Source organism: Grampus griseus (assembly GCF_964374135.1).
Source record: "Grampus griseus genome assembly, chromosome: 2".
Lineage (NCBI taxonomy): Eukaryota > Metazoa > Chordata > Mammalia > Artiodactyla > Delphinidae > Grampus > Grampus griseus.
This window is the reverse complement of record NC_139018.1, coordinates 111,069,194-111,081,448: the sequence shown is the minus strand read 5'-3', so window position 1 is coordinate 111,081,448 and position 12,255 is coordinate 111,069,194. Positions and strand designations below refer to the sequence as shown.

General features: G+C 46.9%; 1 long non-coding RNA gene across 1 annotated transcript in view; it reads left to right on the top strand.

Annotated features, from left to right (window-relative positions):
• LOC309819037 overlaps positions 1–11,453 on the top strand; it is a 31,168-nt gene extending 19,715 nt beyond the window's left edge. The window contains exon 4 of the long non-coding RNA XR_014296402.1: positions 11,356–11,453. This is a non-coding gene — a long non-coding RNA (uncharacterized lncRNA). The remainder of the gene's footprint in view (positions 1–11,355) is intronic.
• Positions 11,454–12,255: the final 802 nt, after the last annotated feature.

Below are 12,255 nucleotides of genomic sequence, written 5' to 3'. Positions count from 1 at the left end.
GATCTTCCCAGACTGGGGCCCGAACCCGTGTCCACTGCATCGGCAGGCGGACTCTCAACCACTGCGCCACCAGGGAAGCCCTGTTTTGTTTTTTTTTAATTTAATTATTTAATTTTTTATAGAGCAGGTTCTTATTCATTATCTATTTTGTACATATTAGTGTATACATGTCAATCCCAATCTCCCAATTCATCACACCACCACCCCACCCCGCTGCCACTTTCCCCCCTTGGTGTCCATATGTTTGTCCTCTACGCAGTGTCTCTATTTCTGCCTTGCAAACCAGTTCATCTGTACCATTTTTCTAGATTCCACATATATGCATTAATATACGATATTTGTTTTTCTCTTTCTGACTTACTTCACTCTGTATGCCAGTCTCTAGGTCCATCCACGTCTCTACAAATGACCCAATTTCGTTCCTTTTTATGGCTGAGTAATATTCCATTGTATATATGTGCCACATCTTCTTTATCCATTCATCTGTAGATGGACAGTTTGGTTGCTTCCATGACCTGGCTACTGTAAATAGTCATGTACTTTTTGTGTGTGGATGTATATTTTCTTTTCTCTTGGTCATATACCTGTATATCTAGGTTACATGATAACTCAGTATTTAACAGTTTGAGGAATTGCCAGAAGGTTTTCCAAAGGGGATGCACCATTTTACAATCCCACTAGCAATGTATAAGGGTTCCAATTTCTCCACATCTTCCCCAACACTTGTTATTGTTTGTCTTTTTGATCCCTTGCTTATTCCTGTGATCCCATCTTTTATTTCTTTAAACATTTTGTATCTAGTTATTTTACATCTTCTTCTATCTGATAATTGCAATAACTGAAAACCATAGGGATGTAAATGTGTTAACATTTTGTCTTCTCTTCATGGTAGCTCATTTCCTTTTGTATTTGATGATATATTTCTGTGAAAATATAAGGTAGGGTTTCTTGTGTTCATTGCTATATCCCCATCATCTAGAACACTGACTGATATGTAACAGGTGCTCAACAAATTGTTGTTGAATGAACAAATGAGTCCTAAGGACCTAAGCAGGAAAGGAAACCCCAGAGACGATGTGCATTTGCTTCTGCTTAGTGCCAAGATGCCTATAGACCTACAGCTACGTTAGCCTCTATCAGTCACAGTCTCCTTGGGGAAAACAGAAGCCATACACTCTATGTATTCCAAGTGTATCCACCTGTGTCCAATCAGGAAACAAACCACACAGTGATTTATTTTTTTTGTTTTTGTTTTTGTTTTTGTTTTTGCGGTACGCGGGCCTCTCACTGTTATAGCCTCTCCCGTTGCGGAGCACAGGCTCCGGATGCGCAGGCTCAGCAGCCATGGCTCACGGGCCCAGCCGCTCCGCGGCATGTGGGATCTTCCCGGACCGGGGCACGAACCAATGTTCCCTGCATCGGCAGGCAGACTCTCAACCACTGCGCCACCAGGGAAGCCCAGTCCAGCTTTTATAAAGAGCCCAAAGCAGTTGGTATTTTTCTCACAATGCTTTTCTAAACATTAATAAAAGCATTTCTAATTAAATGTTCACTGTTTGCTGTTTCTAGCATATTGGTTTTAAATCATATTAAAGACATAGTAAAGTTTTTCGTGTTTCATAAAAAATTTTGCAGTGGAAGAGGGCCCCTTGTGTAATTAATGTCTACAATGACTCCATGCCTGTTTCATAAGGACTGAGCATGGCTTTACTAACAAGTTATTATAAGGGTTTGTTTATAATAACTTTACTTGTAAGACATTTTCATCATTTAATTTATGTCAAATCAGGAACAAACTCCCAACTCAAACAATGTTCTTATGGGGAAGACAGAGTTTTATGCAATGGTCAATTCAAGAATGCCCTGGGGAACAAACTAGATTGTCTCGTTTCAGGTATTTTAGCCCTGTCCTCCACCCCACCCCAAACCCGGCTACCTTACATGTTTCCCCAGGGAAGGGACCGCAGAGCAGGAAGACCTGGGAGTCCATCCTGGCTTCTGCTGGGTAACCTTGGCCTCACATCTCCAAGTTTCCGTTTAATCATCTGTCAAGGAGCAATGACAATACCACGGAGTAGGTGGGCAAGGACAGTAAGGTTACAAGAAATATTGGTTCCATGTGTGCTCTCCTGGTGCAGCTCAACAAATGATTATTGACTGACTAGGTAACTGGGAACAGGCTCTGGCTAGTTGTCCAACTAGGAAAAGGGATCCCGCTTTGCCTGCTGGGTCTATTCAGAGTTATGACTCGCCCATTGTTCGATGGGGGATCCTGTAGCCAAACAAATGAATAGTTAATTTAAAGTCAGGCAGCGAGGGCTTTTGGCTTTGGGTGGAAACTTAATTCCCAGATAATACATACATTATGTATAGACTGCCTATACCTGCCTCTGCGCTTGGCACTCAGGCCAGAGCCCCGCACAGGAAAGGCAGGGGAGGATGAGACGTAGGATGGTGGTGAATGACCCAGTCTAGAACTCCCCGCTCACATTGCAGGGGTGAGGAATCTCCAGGCCATGGGAGTGAAATGTACAACTTGATGTGTCAGCAGGGTGATACTGCCATGGTTACCTCTGCTGTCATTCAGAAGGTAATCTTTTTTGCAAGGCAGGGCATCTAAAGTTTTTAAGATTAAAGGTCACTTGAAATGGTATTGCTACTTCGGAAAATAGTTCGCAGTTTCTTATAAAGTTAAATGTATAGTTACCATAGAAGCCAACAATCCCATTCCTAGGTGTTTACCTAAGAGAAATAAGACACCTGTCCACACAAAGACTTGTACATGAATGTTCCTAGCAACTTTATCAAACTGGAAACAACTCAGGTATCCTTCAAATGGATTAACAAACTGTGGTACATCCAGACAATAGAATTCTACTCGGTAATAAAAAGAACTGAACTCTTGAAATGTACAAAAATGCGAATGAATCTCAAAGGCATCATACTAAGTGGAAAAATCCAGATGGAAAAAGCTAGATGATTCCATTTATATGAAATTTAAGAAAAGACAAAACTATAATGACATAAAGAAAATCAGTGGTTGTCAAGGGTTGACGATGGTAGAAGGGAGGGACTGCAAAGGGACAGGAGGGAATTTTTGGAAGTGATGGAATTATTCTGTATCATGACTGTGGTGGTGGTTACATGAGTCTATACATTTGTCAAAATTCATTGACTTATACTTAAAAATTAAAGAATTTTATTGTGTGTAAGTTGTACCGCAATATAGCTAATTTTTTTAAAACGGTGACTTAAAGCTATCATGTTTATCTCTCAATTAAACCTGAAACTAGCAAAGTTTACTTAAGTTTGATCTTAGACTCATTTTCCAGGCAGGTCAGTGGGCCTCAGAAAAATTCCTAAGGACTCACTTCTGAGCTGGTGGTGGGAAAGGCTGATACAGGCTTCTAAAGCCAGAAGTTATGTGATGTTTTCTGCTTCGGGAGCCCATGGGCTCAAAGCCCAGAAAGGAATTCAGGGGCACCCTTACAACGTGGAGCAGGATACAGACTACCTGGTAGCATTCGAGGGGATCCAGAAAGTTCTCCTTCAGATGGCCCCCATGTTGGTGCTAAACTTCTGATGCTTCCTCTGGATTGAGCATTGCCTTCCCCGAGCTTCCTACCCAGGAAAACACATTCTTGCCACCGGGACAATGACCATGAGTTTTCAGGCTTCTACCACCTTCTTAGAGCTTCCCAATAACCTTGGAAGGGGGCTGTTATGAGCATCCTGATCTTGGGTGGCTGTGTGGTGGCTGCAGTGTGAGGCAGCTTGAAGCGAGATCTCAGTTCCCTGGCCAGGGATTGAACCCAGGCCATAGCGGTGAAAGCACTGAATCCTAACCATTAGACCACCAGGGGTTAGTGGAGCAGGACCCTGGCTCTTGTCTGCTTTGAAGAAAGACGTCATCAAAGAGATGAAAAGTAGCGAGGCAAGTAAAGGAGAGAGTAAAGTATTAGGAGAGAAGATAAGTTCAGAGAAAGCATGGGTGGGCTGAGATAGAGAGAGAGAGCCACGCTTTTGGGGTGGTTTAAATCACTTATATGGGGGCAGTTCTTCCAGGTTTCCTCTGGCCAGTCTGTATTTGAGTCCATGTTTGGTCTGGCTCAGGGCCCTCCCCTCTGTGCGAGCACATCTTTTACCCAAGATGGATTCCAGCACGAGGGTCTCTAGGAGGTTAGCAGAATATATTATAGTCCAGTGCCCGCTCCCCTGAGGACCTTTTCTGTCCACGGGTAGCTTGAGGGGTCTCCTTGACCTCAAGAATGAGAAATATGTGACCTCCCTATCTTTTATCTAAGCAGGGCTTAGCCCGTATTTGTTTTTCTCATTCCCATCATCTTGAAGTGTCCACAGGAGACAAAGTCCAGCTGCTTATCATGTTCCTGTTATTATCTTTATTTTCAAAGTGTAAACAGGAGGCTAGTTGTAAATGTCTAACCTGGGGCCCATCTATCTCCTACCTCAATCCCATTTTACAGGTAAAGAAACCAAGAGCAGAGAGCTTGGATGGCTTTTCCCAGAGCACACAGCCCTGAGTCAACCTCAATGGGGCCAGAGCCTATCTAAGGCTTATCTTTTCAAAGCCCTCTCTTTCTGCAGCATGGCTGTCCACTCACATGAATGACTTTTCTACTTTTTAAAGATCAGACCTATGAAGATGCCGCTGCGAAAAGCCTAGATTTTCTAACACTAACAGCTCTGGGTCTCTTGAATAGATGATTAATTTCAAAGTCCAGTCACACAGAGTTCAGGCTTAACAATTCTTAAATAGTTTTTAAAAGCAGATATTACTCCTTGCTCGCCATGGCCATGGAGAAACCTCCCTCAAGTCTGCATGGCCTGTCTGGTCAGGCAGCTTGTGTGGTGGTTTCTGAAGAGTACGGGCGCCAGAGGCAGGCTGCCCAGTTCATTGATGGCCACACCACTGACAGGAGACGCTGTGGGATCTTGGGCGGGTGACTCAGCCTCTCTGTGCCTGAGTTTCCTCATCTGTAAGCAAGGCAAAATTTATTCCTACCCCTAAGGGCTATTGTGAGAATTAAATGAGGGCAGACACGTAAAGCACTGAGACCAGGGCCTAGCACATAGCAGTTGTACAATAAATGTTAGCTGTTAAGAGTGAAAGAAAAGGGGGGACTTCCCTGGTGATCCAGTGGTTAAGAATCCACCTTCCAATGCAGGGGACGCAGGTTCGATCCCTGGTCGGGGAACTAAGATGCCAACATGCCGTGGGGCAACTAAGCCCATGAGCCACAACTACAGAGCCTGCGTGCTCTAGAGCCCACGCACCACAGCTAGAGAGCCCACATGCTGCAACTACTGAACCCACACACTCTGGAGCCCGCGTGCCACAACTAGAGAGCCCGCGTGCTGCAACTAAGACCCGATGCAGCCAAATAAATTAATTAATTTTTTAATAAAAGTGAAAGAAAAGGACCCTGAATTCCTTTCTGAGCTTTGAACCCATGGACTCCCAAAGCAGGAAACACCACGTAAGTTCTGGTTTTAGAAGCTCACATCAGCCTTTTCCACCACAGGCTCAGGAGCAAGTGCTTAGAAATTCATTTGAAGCAGTAATTTTGAGGCCCACTGACCTTTTTTTAAAAATGAGTCTAAGATTAAACTTAAGTAAACCTCACTAATGTTCACGTAAGAGCTAAGGATGTGGCATCAGGGCAGTGGCAGGCCCTGGGACCCTGTTAGCAGCAGTGGGAAGGAGGGGGGGCTAGCTGAGAACAATTCAGTGGGGGAGGCAGACTTCCAGACAAGGTTTATGACACACGTAGAAAAGAGTGATCTCTTCCATTAAGGCATGGGGAAAGAGCACAGAATCTCCTGTCTTAGGGCTTTTGTTGAAGCCTAAGGTAGTGAACCGTCCCCTTCTTCCCTGGCCTATCTGGCCAGAGAGGGAGCAGCTGTGACTGTACAGCACCTGGCCTCACTGACTGGCCCAGGGTGGGCACCTGCCTCAAGCTGAGCCAATCGTAATCCCTCCACGAGAACTTAGAATTGGGCCCAGAAGAGTCCAGGCTCATTCTGCTTAACTCCTGGATGAAGGTGAGGTAAACTTGGAAGCTGTCAGCTGAGGCCATTTGCTGCCAATGCTCCCTAGGACACAGGGCAAGCCAGTTTCAGAGACAGAGAGAAGGATGGAACAGAAGCAGAGTTGGAGGGAGGTGGCTTTCGGGTTTCTCTAAGTCCAGGCCCTGGTTCTCAACTGTTCCCCAAGGGCCAGCTGCATCCTCGTACTTAGATTCCTTTAAAATCGCTTTTTGCCATTAACCTGGCCCCAGCTGTTTCTAGCAGTCACAACCACAAGACTCTTTTTTTTTTTAATAAATTTATTTATTTATTTTTGGCTGCATTGCGTTTTCGTTGCTGCACACGGGCTTTCTCTAGTGGCAATGAGCGGGGGCTACTCTTCGTGTGGTGCGCGGGCTTCTCATTGCGGTGGCTTCTCTTGTTGCGGAGCACGGGCTCTAGAGCAGGGCTCAGTAGTTGTGGCTTGTGGGTTCTAGAGCACAGGCTCAGTAGTTGTGGCACGCAGGCTCAGTAGTTGTGGCTCGTGGGCTCTAGAGTGCAGGCTCAGTAGTTGTGGCGCATGGGCTTAGTTGCTCCGCAGCATGTGGGATCTTCCTGAACCAGGGCTCGAACCCATGTCCCCTGTATTGGCAGGCTGATTCTTAACCACTGCGCCACCAGGGGAGCCCCCACAAGACTCTTAATGAAAGCAATTTGAGGCAAACACCTCTTTCTGTTTCTTTCCCCCAAGTGTGGTCACCCTCCAAGCTTCCTTAAGGATGACCTCAGCCTGGAGGAGGGTGTCCTACAGGCAACACCAGCTGATAGGGGAAGCTATTCTCCATCTCCTTCTATGGTCCCTCCCTCTTCCCGTAGGCCTATCCTCTCTTCTCTGAGGTCTGACCATGTGTAACCCCTGTTTCCCACAAGCAGAGGTCCCTAAATCAGGCCTTTCCTGACTGCCTTTCTCCCAGCATAACTGCCCCTTCCCTGTCCCGTTTCTTCTTTGTCTGCCCTCCTTAGTCCCAGCTTCTGAGTTCAGAGGGCTGTGTGTCATGCCTCCCAGGTGGTGGCTACAGCCTAACAGGGGACTTCAAAGCCTTCCAGAGAGATGATGGATATTAGCTGAACCTACTGCAATCATTTCATAATATACGTAAATCAAACCATGATGCCGTTTGCCTTAAACTCGTGCAGTGATGTATGACAGTTATTTCTCAACAAAACTGCGGGCGGGTGGGGGAAAGCCTTCCTGGGGCAGACCAGCGTGGGAAGATGTTTTGGGAAAAGAAAAATTTTCAGAAGTTCTTATGTAAACTTGATAGAAAGATGAGGGTTCGTCTCACCAGATTAGGAGTGAGGAGATTGGAGTCTAGCCCTGGCTTTGCTTCTAACTCACTGTGTGACTTCAGGCTTCAGTTTCCTCAGCAGCAGAATGGCAGAGTTGAATGAGATCAAAGGTTTTTGGGAGCCTTATAAGGAGGCCTTGGTCATCGCCTTGGAAACGGGAGGGGGGAAAGAGAGATGGTACCTGGGCCCCTGTTTCTCTTCACTCAGAGCGGCCCCACTTGTACCTGTTTTATACACGGAGCCTCCTTCTCAGATGTTACCTTATCCCAGGTTTCCGAAGAAGCAGATCTTGAGGCAGAAGTGTATGTGCTAACACTTTATGATGGAGTACGATGCTAGGGAAGCTGAGGTGAGAGAGAGAAAAGGAGGGAGAGGGCACAGAGGACTTTGCTGAGCTGGCTACTATACACCTCCCCTGATGCTAAATCTTGTGGGACCTTCTTTAATGAGGCTGTATGAAGCTTAGGACAGTCCACCCAGAAAGAGGAAGAGAAAGGAATTTATCTGCCAATCCCTGTCTCTTACGGGTCAAAGGTTCACCCCATGGGGTGTCTGACACTCCTGCAGTCTCAGGCCAGAAATTTGGGGGATCGGGGGGTGCCATTGGCTTGTGCTGGTGAAACAAGTGGCACGACCTGGAAGACAGGTGTAGCTGAGAGGATCTTAGGTGGACATTAAAAAGGAGCTCATACAGCTCTAGTTGGAAAAGAGTGAGAACTTCTGCTAAAATAAAAGTTGAGGGCTTCCCTGGTGGTGCAGTGGTTGAGAGTCCGCCTGCCGATGCAGGGGACACGAGTTCGTGCCCCGGTCCGGGAGGATCCCACATGCCGTTGAGCGGCTGGGCCCGTGAGCCATGGCCGCTGAGCCAGCGCGTCCGGAGCCTGTGCTCCGCAACGGGAGAGGCCACAGCAGTGGCAGGCCCGCATACCGCAAAAAAAATGAATAAATAAAAATAAATAAAATAAAATAAAAGTTGAAACCACTGGTCTGTGTAATCCCAAAGGACCTTCCCAGCTGCAAAGTCCCTTGATGCTGTTCACTGAAATTGCAGCTGAGACCATTTGCCCTTCTGGTGGGCAGGAACCATGTCCCCAGAGAGTTGGAAGCCAGATTCCTGGAAATGTGTATCCCTCAGTGCCCAGGAGTTGGTGCCAACTTTGCTCTATCCCCCACCCCTGGCCCTGCTCCCCTCGATTTCCATGCAATTTGAGAGCTAACACAGATCGTATTTTTAAAGAGTTCCGATGGGACAGGAAAAAGGGGGGGCTGATAATCCCACCAGGCTGGGGGAGTTTTCATCTTGTTCATTCCGAAAGTCCCAGCCTCCCTGCCAGCCTGGACTCCCCTCCACTCAGGAGCAGCTGTCGGCTCCAGACAGGAGGCAGATTTGATGGTATTTAAGGGATTGGAGGATTAAGTGAGCCAGAGAGGCCCCCACTGCACAGCCTCATCCTCTAATGGCTGGAAGCCCACTCCTGGGTATTATTAAATCGATGATTACATCACAGGTATGGCATACCCCTACCTTTGGAGCCCAGCAGGCTTGCAAAGCCAGCAGAGAATGAGAGATTAGGGTCAGAGTGGGCAGCCTCAATCCTTCTTCTCTGGTGTATGCATAGATCAATCTGTAGATGGAAGATCAGACTCACCAAAATTAAATCTGGGATCCAGTCTGAGCATTGTCATTGGCTGACCTTGGGTACACTACTTCAGCTCAGGACATTGGCTTTCCCTGATGCAAAACAGGAACATCCCCTGCTTGCTGAAAGCAAACGTGCCCTTTAGTGGGGCTGGGGTGGGCATTGGGGGTGTGACCTGTGGGCTGCTGGAGCCCAGGATGATCCTGATGGAAAATGGTCCTGATGCAGGCACCAGCCACAGTCAAGATGGGACATACGGGCTCTGATCAAAAGGAGAAGGAATAAACCCAATAAAAGTCTCTCAAGTGAAAAGACAGGAAAGAAAATAGAATGGAAGTAGGCATAGCTCAAACCCCTCACATCATGGAGGGAAACCTCAGGTCCAAGGACAGACTGTTGTAAATAACAAACCCACCAGTGCCAGGCTCTGTGCTAAGCGCTTCACGTGCATTATTTCACTGAATCATCACAACCCCAACGCAGTAGATGCAACAAGCTTCTCCCTGTTACAGATGAGTAAAGTGAGGCTGAGAGGGGTTAAGCAATTTACCCAAGTGTCACAGCTAGTTAGCAACGGTATCAGGATTGAAATCCAGGCAGTCTGCCTTGCAGATTGTTCTCTGGCTTCTTTTTTTTTTTTTTTAATTGAAGTATAGATGATTTACAATGTTGTGTTAGTTTCTGGTGTACAACAGAGTGATTCAGATATATATATATATATATATATATATATTCCTTTCCATTATGGTTTATTACAGGTTGCTTATTCTTTTATATTTTATATTCTTTTCCATTATGGTTAATATAGTTCCCTGTGCTATACAGTAGGACTCTGTTGTTTGCTCTCAGGCTTTGCCCATCGTTCTCTTCTCTCACAGGGAAGCTGTCTCCCCAGGTAACCTCTAAGGTTCTAATTGTCATCTGTATTCCTGTGACTCCCAAGTCTGTCTGCCCAACTCCCAAGTCTGGCCTAAGTTTCAGATCCATGGGTCCATCAGCCTTCCTGACCCACCTCAAGCTTAATGTGTCCAAGGATGAATTCTCATTTAGCTCCAACCCGCTTCCCAAGGGGTACCTCCACCATCCACCCAGCTGCAGAAACTGGCCACTGCCTGAACTCTTCTCTCACCCCTGACATCCAAGGCACAGCCTTGGTACCTCCCACACAACTCTTGATGTCATCAATTCTCTCCTTTCCACTGTCACTGTAACCAGTCCAGGACCCTCACTAGAAGAACTGGGCCCCAGTCTCTAGTCCTGCCTCCTTTTATCCACCTCCCTGAACCCCCATGCTGTGGAGGGAAGGGTCTAAAATGCAAATATGTTGGTGCCACTCCCCTGCCCAACAGCCTTGAACTACTTCCCATTTGTTCTCTGGATAAAGGCTCTCCTCCTTTGCGCTGGTTCCTTCCCCAGGTCAACTCCTGTTGCTCTCCCTCCCTGCCCTCTGCTGCTCTCAGTGAACTTCTTTCTGTTCCTCCAAACATCAGGGTCTCTCTGGATGCCAAGCCCCCTGGCTGGCTGTCCCCTCTGACTGGAACACTCTTCCCCACTCCTCATGTGTTTGGTGGACTTCTGCTCAGACTTCATTGTCAGCTCAGAAGTCCAAAGTCACAGCTAGGATGTCCATCTGAAGCCCAGTCCCCCTAGACTGAATTCATGATTAATCTCTCCAAAACTTTATTCCCTTTCTTGTCCCCTCTGACCTCAATCCTGTGCTAACTGAACACTAATCAGCCAGAGTCAGGTGACTAAAACTGTTGTTGTTAACATCGTTAATGTACTAAAATTGCTACTATAGATATCATCATTAACATACAAACCCAGGTTGTTTCTCCAGGGCAAGATGAGCTAACAGACCCCCCCAGCCATGGACCACCTGGTTGGAGAATCATAACCAGAGATATCCCGACTCCTGAAACAACAATTAACAAATGTCACAAGACGATGATTAATCCCAGCCTCTTTGTTCTTCCCCTTAAAAAAACCCCCTAACTCAAAGACTAAATTGGAGTGGATCTGAGGCTTGTCTCCCACTCCCTTGCTTGGCACCCTGCAATAAACACTGTACTTTCCTTCACCAAGTGGACAAAAAAAAAAAAGTTGTCCACCATCAAGCCATCAGCCACTGCAGCTGCCCCCACTGTGCACCCTGAGGGGAATTCAGGATGGAGAAAAACAGGATTCTGGCCCTAGATAGTTAAGATGCAGATCAAAGGTCAGTAAGCCCAGACTCTTGCATCTTCCCATACACTAAAATCATTAACTTGAGATGTCTGTTTTTTGTGATTAGCGGTAATCTTTTGACGTTCGACTACATTTTTTTTTTTTTTCTCAGCAAAAACTCCTGTGTATCCTGGCTCCTCCCTTACCTCTTTGGAACAGTTCCTCAAAGCTATCTGAGCTATCTGGCCTACAGTTCTCAGTAATGTCCCCGAATAAAACATAATTCTCAACTTTTAGGTTGTGCATTTTTTTTCAGCGGACAACCACAACTCATTGTCAGTAAATTGGCTTTGCTCAACGTTTGCAAACGGAGTTCAGTTTCCTAAGGCCTCCTCCAGAAGCCTTGTCTGACCCCACCCCCTCCAAGTTTCCACCGTCACAATACTCAGTACCTTCCCCAGCACACCACTTACCAATCCGCACCCCGAACACCCCATGTAAGCCTACGAGGGTAGGGCTCATCCATTCTCATATGGGATGGGGCGCTGCTCAGGAGTTAATACATGTTTGAATGGAAGAGAAGGGAAGTAACTTTTACAAAACCACAGAGTCCAAGAAAGTGACAAAGCCGGAAATGGATTCTGCATCACCCTCCTCCCCAACCTGGAAAGAATTCGCTCTTCTTTGCGTCCTACCCTCCTATCCCACCGATTTTTGATTCCCAGCGTCAAGGGCCATAGAGTTGACATTTTAAGGAGTGCTATCTTCCATCTGAGGAAGGAACGTGCATAACACAGTGGGGAAGGGCATTGAACCCGTCCCCCCAAGCCTTCCCGTCCCCAAGGACAGCGGAAATCCAGTCTCGTCTCCTCCCCAGGGGAGCATTTGGGTCGAATTAGTCTTTCCCCACGTCCCTAGCCCACCCTAGACTAATATCTAATATGCGGGTCTCGGGCAGCCTAGGCAAAGCTTCCCGCCACCGGCCACGCAGGGGACCCCAGCAGATCCCAGCCCCATTAGGCTACACGTTGTGCCCTCCTGCATCGGTCCCCACCCACTGCCTGGGACGCCA